The sequence below is a fragment of the Pan troglodytes genome, chromosome 7, assembly GCF_028858775.2.
Source record: "Pan troglodytes isolate AG18354 chromosome 7, NHGRI_mPanTro3-v2.0_pri, whole genome shotgun sequence".
Classification (NCBI taxonomy): domain Eukaryota; kingdom Metazoa; phylum Chordata; class Mammalia; order Primates; family Hominidae; genus Pan; species Pan troglodytes.
In genome coordinates this window covers 27,967,655-27,987,849 of record NC_072405.2, presented here as the reverse complement: position 1 = coordinate 27,987,849, position 20,195 = coordinate 27,967,655, and the positions used below count along the sequence as shown (strand labels likewise).

Here is a 20,195-nt window from a genome sequence, read left to right as displayed (position 1 = left end):
ACGGGGATGGGGGCGTGAAGGACAGATGCACCATTTCCCCCTTTGCCTCTCTCTCCCGCTGCATTTATGGATCTGCTGGTCTAGTTCTCATTCTTTGCCTCAACCTTTTACACACATCCAATTCCTGCCTTTCTACTGTTTCCATTCTTACTCTGTTCCTTTCCTTGCTGTGAATTTCTTCCTATTGCTTGGTGTTGGTGGCTTGGCAGGGGCAGTGGGGGCTCTGCAGGGAGGTGGGAGATGCTTTCCTAGTATCCCAATGAGCTTCTATGACCTTGTGATAGTAGTAAGGTCGTCCCTTCATATCTTCAGGGGATTGGTTCCAGGAGTTTTGGGGATACTGAAATCTGGATGCCCAAGTCCCTTGTATAACATGGAGTAGTATTGGTGTGTAACCTACACACATCGTCTTGTATACAGTCTGTACAGTCACACGCGGTTTTCATCAACAATGGACCACGTATACAACTGTGGTCCCATAAGATAATGGGGCATATGTAGAAACCTGACATATGGCACTAAATAGTGACATTGCAGATCAAGTAGGAAAAATGGTTGATATTCAGTAATGGTTCTGGGACATTTGTTTTTCCATATGAAAACATATACATAAATAAAAACCTAATACCGTGTAGGTTTGTGTGAGTACATTTTGATGTTCACATGCTGATGAAATTGCCTAATGATAGATCTCTCAGACCTATCACAGTCATTCAGTGACACATGACTACTTTAAATCATCTCTTAGATTACTTGTAATACCTAACACAGTGTAAGAGCTATGTAAATAGTTGTTACACTGTATTTAAAATTTGCACTATTCTCTTTTTTTGTGGGGGTGGGGGGGTGCTGGGGCGAGGGTGCAGATTCTTCCTTTGTTGCCCAGGCTGGAGTGCAGTGGTGTGATCTCTGCTGACTGCAACCTCCACCTCCTGGGTTCAAGTGATTGTCCTGCCTCAGCCTCCCAGGTAGCTGGGATTACAGGCACCCGCCACCACACCCGGCTGATTTTTATATTTTTAGTACAGGCAGGGTTTTGCCACGTTGGCCAGGCTGGTCTTGAACTTCTGACCTCAGGTGATCCACCTGCCTCGGCCTCCCAAAGCGCTGGGATTACAGACATGAGCCACCATTCCAGGCCTATATTTGCACTATTTTTAATTTTTGTATTTTTAATTTTTATTTTTCCAAATATTTTTTATCTGTGGTTGGTTGAGTCCATGGATGCAGAGGAGCCCATGGATGCAGGGGGCCAACTATACTATATTCAGGTAGTTTACAAGTGAAATAGGCTTTTGGAGGTTGACATAGAAATCTATAATAACATTATTCCTGTGGGGAAGTATATTTCCAATTTCAAACAAGTAATTTGTTAAGTAAACTTTCAGAACTAAAGTTTGTCTTGGCTATTTTTAGAATTTTGCTACTGGAAGGGTGCTTTGTCCATTATAACCTGTAAATGAATTGAATCTACTCTAAGCCGGTATGTAGGCCCCCTTCCAGCTCAGAAGGTCTATGAATTCAGTGCACATTCCTCACTTTTATAGGGTAGGAAATTGAGATGAGAGTGTGTGAAGTTATTTCTATAAAGCCGCAGGTAAAGTGTTGCCGGGACTCGGGCTTCCTCTTCCACCCTCTTGTATGTCAGAACCTAAGAGTGGCGTTTTCATAACCCAAGGAATTTGGGCACCAGCACCTGTTTGTGGGTAGCTGGTGAATATTGATGGCACATGACTGTCTTGAGTCACAGCAGGTGGTGCCGGACCTTCCTTTGTGCACAGGTTGAAAGGCGATTTGAAGAAGAATAGCGAGTATCCTAGCTTTTTAAAGGTGGCTACAGGGGTATTTGATCAGCATTGTCAGCATCCTGCGTCAGTACCTTAAAATGAGATTGATCTGTATATGGGTTAAGTTGTTGGAATTTTCCCTTTGTGTTTTATTTTATTTTATTTTTTATTTTTTGAGGCAGGATCTCCCTCTGGTGCCCAGGCAGGAGTACAGTGGCATGATCATGGCTCATTGCAGCCTCGACCTCCCTGAGCTCAAGCCAGTTCTCTCACCTCAGCCTCCCAAGTAGCTGGGACTAGAGATGCACATCACCAAACCCCACTAATTTTTGTATTTTGTTTGTAGAAATGGGGGTTTATCATGTTGCCCAGGCTGGCCTCGAACTCCTGAGCTCAAGCGATCCACGTTACTCGGCCTCCCAAAGTGCTGGGATAACAGGTGTGAGCCACTGCACCCAAGAGGAAGTTTCTTATGGCTTTGCTGCTGTCTTGAATTTCCTTACCTTTAAGAAGAGTTCCTGTACATAGAATAATTATGAAAGTTTTTCAAGTCTTTATGAAATTTTTCTACACTATTGATTGCATAACGTGTGTAAGACTGTTTCCTTATTCATAGAATAGGGATAATGATATCTCCTACTTAATCTTTATGTCAGGATTAAGTGATACCAGAGGAGACAGTCAAGCTCCCAGCATGGGATGGCCGTTAGTGAGTAACCACTAATTGCATTGGTTTCCATTATTGTTGTAGTTACTGTCATTATAATGAGGGCTTCCTGGTCTTACCTGCTTGGTGTCACTTACCAGGTCTTGTCCTTTTGGATGCCTCCTCCCTCATTTGGACATACTTCCTGTTACTCCAGACGAATCTGTTTCATGTGCTGAAGCTCTCCCCTTCGTGGGTCAAAACGTATGGAATTTCTGCCTTGTAAAAAAAAATTCCTAAGACTTTGATTAGTTACATTGCAGGATCTAGTTGTGATTCCACTCTGCTGCCTTGAGGTCCCACCAGTGATGACTTTATTGTTGACATTTTCCTTTACACTGTTTGTCTTGGACTTTCTTCTCTGCTTAATGAGCTGTGGACACAGGGACATTCCTGGAGCCTATTTACATTTTCTATCGCGTGCCTGACTTGCATTTACGTCAGACATAATCAATAACTGCTTAGCTATGAGGACAAAGTGAGTTCTACCTTTCTGTAATAGTTACCCTTCCTGGTGACTTATCCTGGAATCGTTTTTGTACTCTGTCATTGGTTATTTGAAGAATTCTCAGTCTGGAGTCCCAATCCGAAAACTTTGCCTGTTTGTTAGGTTTCAGTATTACATGCTAATTCTAAAGAGCCCTCTATGCAGAGATGTCTGGATACCTCTTGTTAGGCCTTTTTGCCCTGGAATGCTGAGTGTTAAGGTTAATAGTGATGCCCTAAAACTTGGGATTAGTCCCTGAGGAAACAATTTAGGAAACATATTTGCAGTATGACTAAGTAGCATTTAGTGGGGTAATTTTTTTTTTTTTTTTTTTTTTTGAGATAAGAGTCTCAGGGTGGCCTAGGCTAGAATGCAGTGGCACGATTCTGCTCACTGCAGCTTCCACCTCCTGGGCTCAAGCATGTCAGCCTCCCAAGTAGCTGGGATTACAGGTGCCCACCACCACATCCAGCTAATTTTTTGTTTTTCAGTAGAGTTGGGGATTCACCATGTTGGCCAGTAATTGTTTTATTGAAAAACAGTCTTCTAATTGTTTTTCGGACAATTTGAAAATTGCAGTCATCTGTGACCTTTAACATTCCCTAAGAATTCCTACCTATGCCCCTGCTGAATTTCTGCTTTACCTATTTCCCTAGTCCAGAAACTCTCTGGCTTTTCCTTTCTCCTCAACCTTCAACATCTCACCTTTCCTTAATATCAGCTGGTGACCCTGCTTCTTACTTCGCTAAAGTAAAAACATTATGAAGACAGTATTTACATTCAATACTAAATTTACAAACCTATCCACATCTGAGCTTATAGACTGATTTCCTTCTAGCTAAAATGTGCATACTCTAGCCCTACACATGCCAAAGCCCTGCCCTTTTTGGGTGCTAGCTCCTGTCCTTCTCACTGAAGGTCATTGTTCTAATGTTGGTTCATCTGTCCTGGTACCATTAGTTTTTCTTCTGTACTGTGTCATCTCATCAGCATACAGAAATATCTTTCATCTTACAAAATGCACTGGCGGCTGGGCATGGTGGCTCACACCTGTAATCCCAGCACTTTGGGAGGCCGAGATGGGAGGATCACTTGAGGTCAGGACTTCAAGACCAGCCTAGCCAACATGGCAAAATGCTGTCTCTATAAAAAATATAAAAAAATTAGCTAGGCGTGGTGGTGCATGCCTGTGGTCCCAGCTACTCAGGAGACTGAGGTGGAAGGATCACTTGAGCCCAAAAACTCAAGGCTGCAGTGAGTAGAGATTATAACACTGTATTCCATCCTGGGTGACAGAGTGAGACTCTGTTTTAGGAGAAAAAAAAAAAAAGCATTCTCAAACCCACCTCTGTTTAGCTTCTGGTGCATTCTTTCTTCCCTTTTACTGAAAGAATTTTCTACACTCCCTCTCCTTTCTTTTCTTGATCCTCTTTAGTTTGACTTTTGTCTCTAGTCCTCTACGAGACTGGTCTTGTCAATGCTACTAATAACTCTTTCATTGTCAAATCCAGTGGTTGGTTGCTCTCAGTTCTAATCGGGCTTCATTTATCAGTAGTGTTTGACGTGATGGTTCACTCCTTTCTTCTTGATTTTCTTCCTTTGGTTCCAGTACCGAGCCTCCCAGTTGTCTTCCTGAAAGATCCTTCCAATCCTGTCTGGGTTGATGGTTTCTCTTCCTCTTGCCAATGTCTAAACAGTGGACAATGCTTGTGCGGCTCCCGAGGCTTTTTCCTCCTGCTGCTTAATTTATAGGTGTTCTTACCAAGTTCCATGACTGTTTCTGCAAATGTTGATTTTTGGTCTTAATTTCTTCCTCTGTTCCTTCTTATACTACACAGCATGTATTACATCTTTTGATATCATTCCACAAGTTACTGAGGCTGAATTTATTATAATCGTTCAGTCTTTATTCTTTGTTCTTCAGATAGAATAGTTTCTGTTGATGTTCAAGTACTGACTTTTCTTGACTGTTACCTCCATTCTGCTTCAAGACGATTCCGTGAATTTTGGATTTCAGATATTCTGGTTTTCAGTTCTATAATTTCCACTGGGTTCTTTTTTATAGTTCCTGTTTCCCTGCTGGGAATGCCCAGCTTTCCATTTATTTCAAGAGCATTTGCCTTATGGAACATAGCTAAAATAGCTGCTCTAAAGCCTTCACTTGATAATTCTAACATCTGGGTCATGTTGGAGTTGGCATCCGTTGATTGTCTTTTCCGTTGGAAACTGGTGACATTTCTCCATTTCTTTGTGCCTTGAGTAATTTTGCATTGTCCTGAACATTGTGAATGTTATCTTGTGTAAACTCTGGTTCCTTTTGTAGTCTGGGAGTTTTTTTTTTTTTTTTTTTTTTTTTAAATCAGACAACCACCATCTATCGTGGTTAGGTTCAGGCTGCAAGTAGTTCTGTCTCGATCTCTATTGGTGGTGTTTCCAGTGTGAGTTGAGATTTTTAAAGCCCTGGCTTTCCACTTTGGGTCTGTCCTGAAAATGTGTCACCAGGGATTACTTTGAGATTTGGGCCCTGGTGTGAATCTTGGTTCAGTCCTCAGGTCTCTGTTATATCGCTTTGAGTGTGTCCTGCCCGCATGTGACTTGGATGAACCTGAGACCTTGGGCAGAGTGGGGTGGAGGTTCATATATAGAATTAGGGCGCAGGGCACAGTGGCTTACACTTGTAATCCTAGCATTTTGGGAGGCTGAGGTGGATCACGAGGTTAGGAGTTTGAGACCAGCCTGGCCAACACAGTGAAACCCTGTCTCTACTAAAAATTAAAAAAATTACCTGGATGTGGTGGCACGTGCCTGTAATCCCAGCTACTCAGGAGGCTGAGGCAGGAGAATCACTTGAACTCAGGAGGCGGAGGTGATAGGGAGCCAAGATCGCGCCACTGTACTCACTCCAGCCTTGGTGTCAGAGGAGACTCTGTCTGGGGGGAGGGATGGGAGGGAGAAGAATTAGAGGATCTGTCTCTCCAGCTCTCTCCTCTCTGTGGTTCCACTCATTTTCTGATTCACAAGAATCCCTTTTCCTCTTTGATTTCTGTAAGATTTATCTGATTGTGGACCTCTGTGACTGGTGCCCACCCTTGGGGCAAGGCCGTTAGAGAAGTAGGAGCAGGGAAAGTGGGGGAAGGAAATTAACCCTATTGTAGGTTACTTTGCCAACATTTGACTCCTCTCTACAACCTGCCTGATTTTGTTTTGTTTTCCTAGTTCTTAGGTAGTTGCTGTTTATATTTTGTTGAGAATTTCTAGTTGTGAGCAGAGGAAGAATGGCTGGGCACTTACCATGATAGCTCCATGACTTTAAATACCCTGTTGGCAACTCTCAGATTTACCTATGTTGCCTGGACCTCTCACCAGACTTTTATTTCTTGCTTGGATTTCTTCCCAGAACTCAGTATCTTCATCTAGATGATGTCAATTGAGCATCTCAACTTTGAGTCTCAAGCTGGATTCTTGACCTCCTGCCTTGGTCTTCCCCTACTTCAAGATGGGCAATGCCCTGCTTTCATTGTTCAGGCCAGAAACTCTGGATTCATCCATGACCCCTCTCATTCTCTCATACCCAAATCTAAGCCATTAGCTACTTATGATTTTTTTTTTCAAAATATATCTACAACCAGACAACTTCTTCGCGTTTCCAGGGGATCATTTCTCACATACAGAGCCATCACTGCCTCCTAACTGCCCTCCCTGCTCCCAATTATTTCCCTTCAGTCTGTTCTTCACCTCACGGTAAGTTAGATGGTAAGTTAGATTCTGTCAGGCTTTATTTCACACCACTGCCCTCCACCAATCACTGCTTACCTATCACTGCGGATAAAGGCCAGGGTCCTGGAGTTACTTCTGCGGTGGTAGGGTCATCTCTCCCCATTGCCCATTCCTGCCTTTTCCCACTGTTCTTCTCCCTCCTCTGGCTCTAAACACCCAGCTTCTGCAGTCGCCTTCACCTTTGAATCTGACATTGTCCTGCCTCAGGGTCTTTTTCCTTCTTCCGTCTTCCCCCCTGCCCCCATATCTGCAGGATTATCTCTCACTCAACTTCTGATCTCTGCTGAGATACCACCTCCATTCCTCTTGATCCCCTCTTATTGTGCATTATTCACTGCATTCATCAGACCTCACTTAAAAATTTTTTTTTTTGAGACACAGTCACACTTTGTGACCCAGGCTGGAGCGCAGTGGCACTGTCTTAGCTCACTGCAACCTCCACCTCCCAGGTTCGAACAATTCTCCTGCCTCAGCCTCCTGAGTAGCTGTCACTACAGTTGTCCTCCACCACACCTGGCTAATTCTTTTTTCGTATTTTTAGTAAAGACGGGATTTTGCCATGTTGGCCAGGCTGGTCTTGAAGTCCTGACCTTAAGTGATCCGCCTGCCTTGGCCTCCCAAAGTGTTGGGATGACAGGTGTGAGCCACTTCCCAACCAGATCTGACTTCTTAGATGTCTCTGTGCCTTCTGCCCTTCACCTAAGCTCTTAGATGACAAGTTCTCTGCATTTATCTTTTCAGTAATATATTTTGGGTGCCTAGAATAGTGCCTGGCACAGGATAGGCACTCACTAAATATTTGTTGATTGAGTGCACCAAACTCTGTTTCAAAAGAACGCTGCAGAAATTGTATGGTAACAAGTGTGCTAAGATGTTGACATCCACACACCCACCTTTGGGGTATGGAACATTAGCACGTGGTAGAAGCAGACAAATTCATTTCTAACTCTTACCTACTGGAACTGGGTTGCTTGTTTCCCATCAGATCATTTCTCAGGATAGCGATGGGAATTAAAGATGAAAATACACGTGGCTTTCACTCTTTTCTCCTGTGGTGCATCTTGAAGACAGACAAGAGTGGTGTGTAACAGTGTGGAAGCAGCTGAGACCGCATAGTGCATAGCAACTTTGGTCTCATTATCCCTGCCGTCTTGGTTTGCTGTGACCAGATCTCATGATGATGAATGATAAAGAGCTGTCGCATGCATCTACAGTCCTGAGCATGAGCAAGTTGAAACAATCGTTGTTCCTAGAGTCTTCACCTTCTCCACTTTCAGTGCCTTTGAAACACAGCCAGGTTAGTTGTGAAGCTGCAGTAGTTATGTAGCACCAATACTCAAACCTGGAATCCCAGTGAAGGCTCTGAGTCCCATATCCCCTTTGTTCCTTGCATCGGAGTCCATTTTTAGTGCAGTGGATGAATGGCTGTGTGGGTCCTTCTCAGAAAGGACAATGGTCACCGCGGGTGTGTGTTCTCACTGCTGGTGTGTGTAAGACGACATTTGCCCCTTGTTCTAAGGCTACATTATAAATTAGGAAATGTTTTGAGATGGCTCTTTGATTTCACTTCGAACTCTGAAAAGAGGGCCTTGGAAAGAGGATGTTGAGACTTCTAGAAGCAGTGAGATACAGTGGTTAAAACTCAGAGGCTTCCATTGGCTAAGCAATGAAGCTCTAATCACTCAGTAGCATGAACCCATACTGAAGCAGCTTCAAGTGATGAATAACTGATGTAGCCTGTTTTTTTATTTTTTATTTTTTTGAGTGCAGTATTTTCTTGTTTGCTAACTTTTCTACAAATCATTTTCAGGCTTTTTCATCTTGGTGTGACAGTATAAAAAATAAGTTTCTCTTTGATAAGAGCAGCAGCTAAATAATGCTATGGTTGGAATTCGGAATGTTGGTTTATGAACTATTAAAAAGATGCTTTTCATTTATGTTACCAGTGTAAGGCATTATATAAATGTCATCTATAAGTGACTGGAAAGAAGGAAAATAATGGAAGGGTTTTCTGCTATTAAGCATTTATATTAGATAGTCAGTAGTATTCTTTAGCTGTCCAGGTTGAATGGTGGTTTCCAGCATCCTAAAGGCATTCAGGGAAATACTTTGCAGTCTTGTTAAAGCGATGCTGAATATGTCTGAGATATGACTCACTCCTTACGGTGAAAGGTGGGAGAAGAGAAACATTGCCAGGCATCTCCCTGGCTGTATGGAAGCCAGAGTGTTTATGAACACTCAATTTTTTTTTTGTTCATTTATTAATCTAATGGGTATTGCATGTTCTTCTCTGTTCCTGCTACTGTGTTAGGCGTCTAAGGAAGAGTTCTCCTCTGATACGTAGAGTATTTGATATACAGAGAAGCTGATGGAGAGATGAGAAAGCCGAAGAAATTCCATGAGCTTGATGGAAAAAATTGCCATGTGTGGGAGGCAGGAACCTTGACAGAAAGAGAGGGAGACAAAGAATCTGAGCACATTGCTTTAAGATACTGATGCCCTATGCAGCTCAAGTATATCATGAGCCTTAACACTATTTGTACCAAATTCTATGTAAATGTACCTCTTTATGTTGCTTTCAAGGAAATGGAAGCATTATTTATAATAGCTTTTTTAAAAAGCATCTAACTGCCCCAATGAGTAGAACAGTTAATTATGGTGCATATGTGGTACATTCATGAGATGGAATTCTCTGCAGTCATTAAAAGTTACATTGCAAAAGAATATTTAATGGCTTGGGGATATCCTCATTATATGATAAGTGGGAAAAAAGCCAATAAAACAGTAGGATCTCAATTTGGTAAATCTATATTCTCAATTTAGAGCAAGTTGACTCCCCTAAGTTTGTAGCTCCCCCCACCACCCCTGCACTCCCAATCCTTTTACCCTGCTCTACTCTTTACTTCGTCCCTACTACCTTTTAACATACTTGACAATTATTTGTCTTTATCAATGACTTTTGTGTTTCTTTCCTAATAGAATATAAGTTGCAGGAGGGCATGGATTTTTGTCTGTTTTTCTCACTATATGTCCCAGAAGCCTAGAACAACATTTGGGGTGTAGCAGATTCTGATAAATACTGTACTTGGTGAATAAACGAGTGAAGGGAATGTGGTTGGATTATGATACTGGTGGGCGTTAACTTTATAAATTTTACTTGTGGGTTTTCCATATTTTCCATAATAAAAATGGGTTACCTGTGTAACTGGAGCTTGAAAACAACATTGTTGCCTGTGAATTTGTCGTGTACGCCTAACTAGTTCATCCGCAGGTAATGGCTGAATAGAGGATTGAAGAGAGCAGAATCAAAGCCTTCCAGCTGCAGGCAGAGAATATTGTCGAGGGCCATCTTAGAACCTTCAGGGTCTGGCATGGGTTCTGTGCTTAGCTGACTGCTGGGTTTTGAGCCTGTCCTTGCCTTTTCTATTCCCCATTCCACCCTGGCTCTTTCCAACACCCTTCAGGCCAGTCAGTTGACTTAACTCTTCCTGCCCTCCCCTCTGGGCTAATTCTGGTAATAACCATCTCCAAGTCTGGCTTCTGTCTCCTTTCTAGGCCGCACTTTTTCTGGTCACCATTTCAAATTTTGTTTTCATCTAATGCCAGTTTGAGTTTTGACTTCCTTTTAGGGTCTTCTGTGACTACTCTGGCCTTGTCCTCCCTTGAGTCCTCATGGCCCTTGTGGAGTAGGCCAAGCACACAGTGCAGTTCTTGGAGCTGGGCTTCAGGGGAGCCATATTTACAATGGACATTAACCAAAGGGGCCAAAAGCTACTTCTGCTGGAAGCCAAGTAGAATCTGGCTCAATCTATTTTAGGACAGAAACCATAGAAATGCTTTAAGCACATATGCTGTACTTGTCTCATGTGTTATCTTTTTTCTACAAGCAAATGACAAGCTGCTTGAGAGAAGGTTTCTATTTTCTCTTTTTTTTTTTTTGTCTTCAGTAGTGCATAATCAGTTCTGGTCTGAAGGTTGAGATCACCTACTTATTAGTCGGTTGATCCTTGGTTTCCTGTGTATAAAATAAATGTCATTTCTGACCCTTCAGAGATGGCATAAGAATAATATAGGGGCAGTGATTCCAGCGCCTTGGAAGGCATTATGTATGTATGTACATATATATTTAATGACATTTTCTTATTAACATTTAAAAAGCTAATAAACTAAAGTGAAATGTTCAGGATATAACTTGGCTGCAGTAATCTTCAGCTGTTAAAATGGTACAATTTTTATTCAGGGAATACAGATTGATTTTTGGGAAGGAGGATTTTATGTAACAGGTTATTCAATTCCATAAAAGCTCACTGAGATCCTACTAGTTATAAGGTACTGCAATGGGCACTGAAGGAGATTGTGGAGGTCATTTAAAAATAGTCCCTGAACTCTCTGAAGTGGGATTATAAGTGCAAAAACAGTGCCCAGGATGAGTAGAAAGCCACATTACAGATTGAAAGAAGGAAGAAGTTGCATGCGATCTGGGGATAGGCAAATGTGCAGGGAGTAGGGGACATGGCAATGAACTACAGAATTAGGAATTTTGGTAGGTAGGAGTAGGTAGACATGGGATAATTGAAGAATTCCAGGTGGAAATAATAAAATATAAAAGAAATGGGAAAGGAGCCATTTTGAGGGGACAGTGAGTTGTTTGTCCACAGGACTGCAGGAGACATGCAGGTGAGGGGCTGGGAGATGAAACTGAAAGGTAAGTTTGAATAGCATCTGGAGGGCCTTCATGCTGCAATAAGCTGTTTTCAGCATGCAAATTAATGTTGCCACAACATTAGAAATGGCTTCTGAAAGACATGGTTTACAGCTGGGCACAGTGGCCCATGCCTGTAATCCCAGCACTTTGGCAGGCCAAGGCCAATGGATTATTGGAGGTCAGGAGTTTGAGACCAGCCTGGCCAATGTGGTGAAACCCCCATCTCTACTAAAAAAGCAAAACAAAAACAAACAAACAAAAAACTGGCCAGGCATGGTGGCAGGCACCTGTTAATCCCAGCTACTGAGGAGGCTGAAGGAGGAGAATCGCTTGAACCTGGGAGGGAGACGTTGCAGTGAACGAAGGTCGTGCCACTGCAGTCCAGCCTGGGTGGCAGAGGGAGACTCCATCTCCAAAATAAAAACCAAACAAACAACAACAAAAAAATTAGAAACGGTTTACAGTTTTTATTTGATTTGGTAGAGTAACCACGTGCTTTGAATGTTTGTAGTTTTTATGATAGTGTCCTCCATCTTGGGATGAAATTTATTAAGCAAGGGTACATATTAATAAAATTGAAGAGGAAGTTGTTTGCTTCCAGAAACATAGATGGTAGTCATTTTTCTTTTCTGTGGTTGCATGTCTGCTGGGTTAGACTAGTGCTTGCATTTGCAAATCTACTCAAATTCCTATTGGGGAAATGGAGGTAAATTTTCAATGATTAAATTATTTTCTCAAAGCCAAATAGCAAATTATCAACATACTTTTGAATGAAATCCACATGTCTAGACTCCAAGAAGCCTGCTCTATCTGAGACCTTTTGTTTTACGCAGAATTTGTTTGAGAGCCCGTAAATATTCATCTGTAATAAGTTGTTTTTCTGCAGAAGCATTTTGGTGAGAAATTAATACTTTGATCACTGGAAATTCATAGATTATTACAGTATTTCAAAAGGTTTCCTAGTATTTCAAGAAGGGTGTTCCTTATCCAACGTGATTGATCCCATTTTCCCATTTTAAATAAATTGGCAGGCCGGGCACGGTGGCTCACTCCTGTAATCCCAGCACTTTGTGAAGCCTAGTCTGGTGGATCACCTGAGGTCAGGAGTTCAAGACCAGCCTGGGCAACATGGTGAAACCCCATCTCCTAATAATCCAAAAATCAGCCAGGCATGGTGGCTCTCGCCTTTAATGCCAGCTACTTGGGAGGCTGAGGCAGGAGAATTGCTTGAACTGAGGAGGTGGAGGTTGCAGTGAGCCAAGATCATGCCACTACATTCCAACCTGTGCGACAGAGCAAGACTTGGTCTCAAAAATGAAAATAAAATAGATTGGCAGTTTAGATGTATACAGCTAGGAATCTTTGGGTTTGAGTTTACTCATGAAGTAATTGATCAGTTATTTAAGAATACTTTTTTCTTATGTTACTTAAGGATTCAACCTCTTACTAATTTTTTAGTTTTTAAATTCTAAAATTACAAAAACAAAGGCTCATGTGGAATGATTGCCTTTTTTGATAAAGTTGTGTGTGTGTGTGTGTGTGTGTGTAACCGTGCATGTATGTGCAAGACAGAGATTGAGCTATGAGTGGCTAAGGAAGCTGAGGGGTGTCTGTCCCCAAACTTTGTCCCTGAGGTGACTGCAGAGATGAGGGTGCAATTAAAGGAACAGAGGAAAGCAGTGATGAGATGCTGTGTGATTTTACCATTCCTTTTTTGCATTTTTGAACAAAATATAGGAAAAATCTATGAAAACTATTTTTCATTGTGTAGATGACCATGTTTCATATTTGGGAGCCAGTTGTATTTCTCTCTCTGGAAAAGTTAAAGGATGTAATATATGCTGGTCAGGTTTTTATATTCTTTCTTTCTAGCTTCTTCTAATATTTGAATGGTTAGGGTTCCTTCAGTTCAACTTCACTATGCTCATTTTCACAGTTGTGATCTGTGCTTTAATTCTATTTCTTCTTAAAATATTTAGTTGGAGGAAATTCCATGATCGTTCATTGAGTTTAATACTTTTTTATATGCTTTATCAGATTTTTGAATTCTTACCTGTATGTGATACCCTTATAATGAAAATATGTGGATGGTATAATCTTACATTCCATTCTCTGTGGCTTAAGTTAGTGATTTATGGCCTATGATTTTTACATTCTTGCTCACGAAGCAGCAAATGACCTTTGCAGCTCTTTAAAAGCTCTCCTCATCTGAGGAAGAGACGTTAGTCTTAGGGTTTCAAGTACCTTCTCCTTACTGCCGTTTTGTGGTCATGTTGCATTAAGGGCCTTGACTTGTTCATAATACTTGTTCACATACTCTCATTGCAGTTCATTGTTCTCTTACCGTTGTGAGAAGTCATAATTAAGTCACTTCACTCTTTAAGCACTAAAGTAGAATAGAAATAATGTCTTGATTTTTGTTTTTTGAGACAGGGTCTTGCTCTGTTGCTCAGGCTGGAGTACAGTGGTGTGATCTCAGCTCACTTCAGCCTCAACCTCCTGGGCTCAAGCAGTCCCCCTAACCTCAGCCTCCTGAGTAGCTGGAATGAGGGGCATGTGCCACAACACCCAGCTAATTTTTGTATTTTTTTTTTTTTTTTTTTTGTAGAGATGGGGTTTCGCCATGTTTGGCAGGCTGGTCTCAAACTCCAGAGCTCAAGCGATCCACCCACTTCTGCCTCCCAACTTGCTGGGATTACAGGCATGAGCCTCTGCACCTGGCTGAAATTATGTCTTTTAATATTGTGATGAGATTTCTTTCTCTGTCTTTTTCTTTCTTTCTTTCTTTCTTTCTTTCTTTCTTTCTTTCTTTCTTTTTCTCTCTCTCTCCCTCCCTTCCTCCCTTCCTCCCTTTTTCTTTTCTTTTTCTTTCTTTCTTTCTTTCTTTCTTTCTTTCTCTGTCTCTCTTTCTTTCTTTCTTCCTTTCTCTCTCTCTCTCTCCCTTCCTCCCTTCCTCCCTTTCTTTCTTTTCTTTTCTTTTCTTTTCTTTCTCTTTCTTTCTTTCTTTCTCTCTCTCTCTCTCTTTCTCTCTCTTTCTCTCTTTCTCTCTTTCTCTCTTTCTCTCTTTCTCTCTTTCTCTCTTTCTCTCTTTCTCTCTTTCTTTCTTTCTTTTCTCTCTTTCTCTCCCAGGACAGTCTTGGTTTGTCAATTAGGCTGGAGTGCACTAGCACAACATCGGCTCACTGTAACCTCTGCCTCCTGGGTTGAAGCTATCCGCCCACCTCCTCTCCCTCCTGAGTAGCTGGGATTACAGGCACTCACCACCACACCTGGCTAATCTTTATATTTTTTAGTAGAGACAGGGTTTCATCATGATGGCCAGGCTAGTCTGAACTCCTGAGCTGAAGTGATTTATCCGCCTCAGCCTCCAAAAGTGCTGGGATTACAGGTATGAGCAACCACACCTGGCTGAGAAGATGTTAATAGATGAATTGGGTGAGGTAGCTAAATAGAATAGGAAGCAGTAGAAGAGATAGGGTTTTCTTCATGGGAGCTGGAGCAAGTTGTTTGATTTTGTCTGGGCTTCTATTCCTCTAGTTATAATGTGAGGACAATAGATGGTTTTAATTTCCCTACAGCACTCAGATTTTAAGGTCTGACGGTGAAAGTTGTGGCAAGAACACTGTTAGAATACCTTGTTCCTTTTCTAGCATTCAAATCCAGCTTCCGTGGAGCACCCTCCTTTCACCAGTGTTGTACAGGAACAAAGGGAAAAATCTTGAAGTCTGCCTGGATTAAAACTAGACAAACAACTTGAAATAACTCCAAAAAGAATAAAAATAACCCAAATCTGGACTGCCATGTGAGAGCTGTGATGAAGAAAGTCTAAAACGATGAGGAATCTTCAACTAGAAAAAAGATGGAGAAAATAAGAAGCCTGGAAAATCGAGAATGTGGTTAGATGAATGTGGGTCCATTGACCTTGTCCTGGGAGGTGAGACTAAGAGGAAGTTGAAATGTTAACTGTAAATGAATAGAGAATGTGTTCTGTTTATGTAGCGGAGAACACATTTTTAGTTATTCATTATCCCAGGTGTAATTAACCAAACACTTCTATTATGAATTAAGAGAGAGGAATGGGCAAAATTGATGTCCTTTGTCAGGCTTAGAAGACCACATCTTCCTAGGGTACAAGTTCATCTTTGGTTCTGGTCGCAGAACCAAGTTCTGTGCTGGGTGGACTGTGGTTTTGCCCCAGGCTTGCAAGTCAGTGATGACATGGGAAAGTCCGTGGCTTCCTGGGCCTGATGTTGGGAAAAGGCATGGTGAGTCATCCTCAGGGAGATTTCAACACAGGCTGTGAATAAAGAGCATTTATTCCGTCAAATGTTTACCCGCAGCCTCAGTACCTTTGAGGCAGTTGCCTATTCTCACTCCTTTTGAGTTTTGGCCCCGGACGTTATCTTAGGAAGCAAGCTGTTCATAAACAGACATTTGTAACCACTTAAAATACTGTGTTGGAAGCCCAAAAGAGCCGTGGCATTTAATGTAACTTGGCTGTGAATACTTCTACAAATAAGTTTGTCTTTTTAATCCCTGGATTTACCTATCAGTATACTTTGAAGTTGAGTAAAAATGGTATTTTTTTCTTTGATTTTGTATAAATTTAAGGGGTACAACACCGTCTGCACTAAAAATACAAAAATTAGCCGAGCGTGGTGGCACATGCCTGTAATCCCACCTACTCAGGAGGTTGATGCAGAAGAATCGCTTGAACTTGGGAGGTAGAGGTTGCAGTGAGCCAAGGTCATCCCAGTGCACTCCAGCCTGGGCAACAAGAGTGAAACTCCCTGTCAAAAAATAAATCGAGTACAAGTGCATTTTTGTTACATGAATGTATTACATAGTGGTAAGTCTGGACTTTTACTGTAGCCATCACCCAAATGGTATACATTGTACCCATTAAGTAATTTGTTGTCTCTCACCCCCCATCCTCCCATTTGTAATATCCAATGTCTATTGTTGTACACTCTGTATCCATGCATATACATTATTTAGCTCACACTTATACTGCATTTTCTCGCTTATTTGACCTGTGTCTGATTTATTTCACTTGAGATAATTACCTCCAGTTCCAACTATGTTGCTACAAAAGACATTATTTCATTCTTTTTTTGTGGCTGAGTAGTATTCCATTGTGTATATGTGCGTGTGTGTGTGTGTGTGTGTGTGTACATATATCCACACTGCATTTTCTTTAAGCTTACGTTGGTGAATACTTAGATTCCATATCTTTGCTGTTGTGAACGGTGCTGGGATAAACATAGGAGGGCAGGTGTCTTTTTAATGTAATGATTTTTCCTTTGGGTAGATACCCAGTAGTGGGATTGCTGGTTCAAATGGTAGTTGTATTTTTAGTTCTTTGAGAAGTCTCCACACTGTCTTCCTTGAAGGCTGTATTAATTTACATTCCCACCAGCAGTGTAGAAGTGTTGCCTTTTCTCCACCTCCTCGCCAACGTCTGTTATTTTTTGATTCTTTAATAGTAGCCATTCTGACTGCTGTAAGATGATCTCATTGTGGTTTTAGTTTGCAAAATGCCATTTCTTCATCCTGCAATCCTGTAAAACTAGTAATGTCTAAATTCCATTCCTAGATTTACAGCTTTGAAAAACACGTTCAACATAAAATGTGAGACTAAGGAACATTTAGGAGAGGATATCAATATCAAGAAGTAATGGCAAATAAACCCTTTCCAGGAGCCTGGGCCGAACCATTGTGTGGGCACCTGACAGGGCGTGGAGGGTGTCCTGGCCTACCCCTGGCCCGCGCTTTCACCAGCTGGGAGTCGGCCTGTCTACTGGTAATTGGAAAAGATTTCTCTGTGAAGATGGTGTCACTTCTACTCTTTGTACAAGACATTTGTCTGTTTTAAAACTGCCAGGGTCTGGCATCTGAACCCACATCTGAAGGTCATGTTGGGACCATAGCAAACATGAAGAGGAGAGAATTGTGGGATGGAGGAGAAGGGCTGCATTATCTATCTGGCTCTTATCTGTTCTCATGCCTAAGATTCCTTCCTGATGAATTGAAACTGTTTGCACAATAGAAATGTAGTATTGCGTTTTCCTCAAGTTATTCCAGGTAATACATTTGTCTCTTTAAGTATGTTGTATGTACTTTTCCCTAGTGTCTGTCTTCCTCCCCAATTGGTAATCATTCCTCAAATCTTTGTACAGGATGTGAATTTGAAGCTTAAGGAGGTACCACTGTACCCAGGCTGTCAGCTCTAGAATTGCCTGTTTCTTCCCTGTGGAAGCATGAATGCTACGCTCTTTGGAACAGAGCTGCTTGTAGGAACCTCTCGTGCTAGGGGGAAAGGAAAATTGGGATGTTAGTCATTGACCGCTTTAAACTTAAAATTTGCTCTGAATATATTTACTTGTAGTGAATGATTTTTCAGTAAGTTTTATTTTTAGATTTTGGCGAGAAGAGGACTTAAAAGCACCCAAAGAAAACAGGGTTTTCGTAGTATTGTATCCTTCAACCATCATAGGAAGGGGAGAAAAAAACCTCAGGTACAATTAAGTACAAGCCTGACCCTAGGGTCATGGAAGATGGAAAAATCCATCTTCACAAGTGTAGTTATCTTTTTTAATAGACTGCTGTTCCATGGAAATGTTTCTCCAACTGGGCATGGTAGAGGCAGAGTGGCATGACTCCTGAATGCCACAGAGGGATCTGGGGCATTGTGGAGGCAGTGATCATGACTAATGAGGAACGCAATAGATTGATAGAGAGCATCCTGCATCGTTCTTTGCAACCCCTTCCAGGAATTTGTAGCACTAGCACTTTTTTCCCCCTTTCCTTTTCCTTGCATCATTACAGATGTGCCTGACACTGCAAACAGATGTTTGGGTGTCTGCCTTTGACATAGCCTCATTGGTTCGTGGGAGTGGTTGAAGGCTCAGAGTAGCTGGATGTGTGGCATGACCTCCTGAATGGGGGGAGAATAGGGCAGCTGTGCTAGTGCCCCAGCTGATGGGTGCGCTGTCTCCCCGCCGCTCAGAGTGGATGGTGAAGACAGAGCCAAAGGTGAGCATTACCAGTGTGGACCACTGTTGCCCAAAGATGGAAACAGGACAAATATGTCTTTCAGATATGTTTACCACACACACCCTAGCATCCACTTAGCAGGCACAGATGTTTCACTTCAGGATTTAAAGGTTTCCTTTCAGCAAAGAGGAAATAATAGAATAGGAGGTCTTCCTAAGAAAGGAGTACACTGCTTCCTAGTAAAGCATAGTTAACTATTTAGGTTGCATCCAATTATTGGATGATGTGAACCTTTTTCACCCAAACATCAGCCTAACAGTTTAACTTTGATTCTTACATCAGTAGGAGTGTTGAGAACATAAAACCTTGTTGTAATTGTTTTGGTTGCTGGATTTCAGATATTTTTCTTTCTTTTTTAGAGGCAAGAATCTTTCTCTGTCGCCCAGACTGGAGTGCGGTGGTGTGATCTCGGCTCACTGCAACCTCTGCCTCCCGGGTTCAAGTGATTTCCTGCCTCAGCCTCCTGAGTAGCTGAGATTACAGGTGCACACTACCATGCCTGGCTAGTTTTGTATTTGTAGTGGAGATGGGGTTTCACCATGTTGACCACCTGCCTTGGCCTCCCAAGGTGCTGGGATTACCAGTGTGAGCCCCACCGCACCTAGCCTCAGTTGCTGGATTTCAATAAAGAGCTGAAGCTGCTGAAGATGTGGGGGGGTGGTGGTGGGGGCAACTTTAATAGTGGGAAAGGGGTTGCTGCTGGTAGGGATGGTTAAAAATACCTCAGCTCTTATCCCAGGATAGTGAACACCAGGAAGGGGAATGACTGCTATGGAAATAGGCTTCACCAAATCTTGAACTATTAGGATGAAGGAGAAGTCTTGGTCAAAATAAGTTGAGGTTATATATGAGGAGAAACTGTTCACATAGAGGCCCAGACACTGGTGAAACTGGTGGGAGAAATAGAAAGGCAAGGCATATCCGTGATTTGAAATGAGTGGCACATCTGTAAGCAGCTTCTACTGGAAACGAAGACCTTACCTGACCTTCTGGATTCATGGAAAGGAATGGCAATATCCTCCCATGTGAACAGAATATTCCATGTGCTTGTCCCATTGTCATAAAGAGCATGGCATAGATGATCATGAATGAAGATCTGGGATGGCTATCCTATGTCCCATGCAATCCGGGCCACAAGTCACTTGTATTACTTAAACTCCACATAGCGGGAATAGTACTGTATTACAGAACATTTGAAAGGTCCTGGAGCAGCTATGGGCCAGGATACCAACCCTCATACGAGCACTGTGGGTTTGGTGCATTCCTTAGATTGAAGACAGTTTTTCATTGAGAGTTTTTACCTTCATTTAATAAATCCCTTTCGTCAGTGCCACGCAGGAGAACTTAGGACTTTGCAGCATTCCACTCAGGAACTGGGCCAGGTGACAGCAGTAGGTGACTCCTCTTCACATGCTCTGGGCAGAGTCCCTGCCCAGTTTCCAGGCCATTGCAAGGCTGGAGAGATGAGGCTCTGGGAGAGGCCTTGTGGCTCCAGGGTGATAGAACTGAATGGTCCTCCTGGGAGTGGTGGCTTACACCTCTAATCCCAGCGCTTTGGGAGGCTGAGGCGGGCGGATCACAAGGTCAGGAGATCAAGACCATCCTGGCCAACATGGTGAAACGCTGTCTCTACTAAAAAAAAAAAAAAAAAAAATTAGCCGGGTGTGGTGGCATGCA

General features: G+C 42.2%; 1 protein-coding gene across 19 annotated transcripts in view; it reads left to right on the top strand.

The window, feature by feature from the left end:
- Nucleotides 1–20,195, top strand: part of CSGALNACT1 (chondroitin sulfate N-acetylgalactosaminyltransferase 1) — a 353,523-nt gene that overhangs the window by 76,561 nt on the left and 256,767 nt on the right. The window contains exon 1 of one of the 19 annotated variants that reach the window (XM_054656578.2): nucleotides 18,878–19,001. The exons of the other annotated variants lie outside the window; for them this stretch is intronic. The gene's annotated coding sequence lies outside the window, so the exon portion shown is untranslated. Of the gene's footprint in view, nucleotides 1–18,877; nucleotides 19,002–20,195 lie in introns of those variants that run through there. 19 annotated transcript variants of the gene reach the window in all.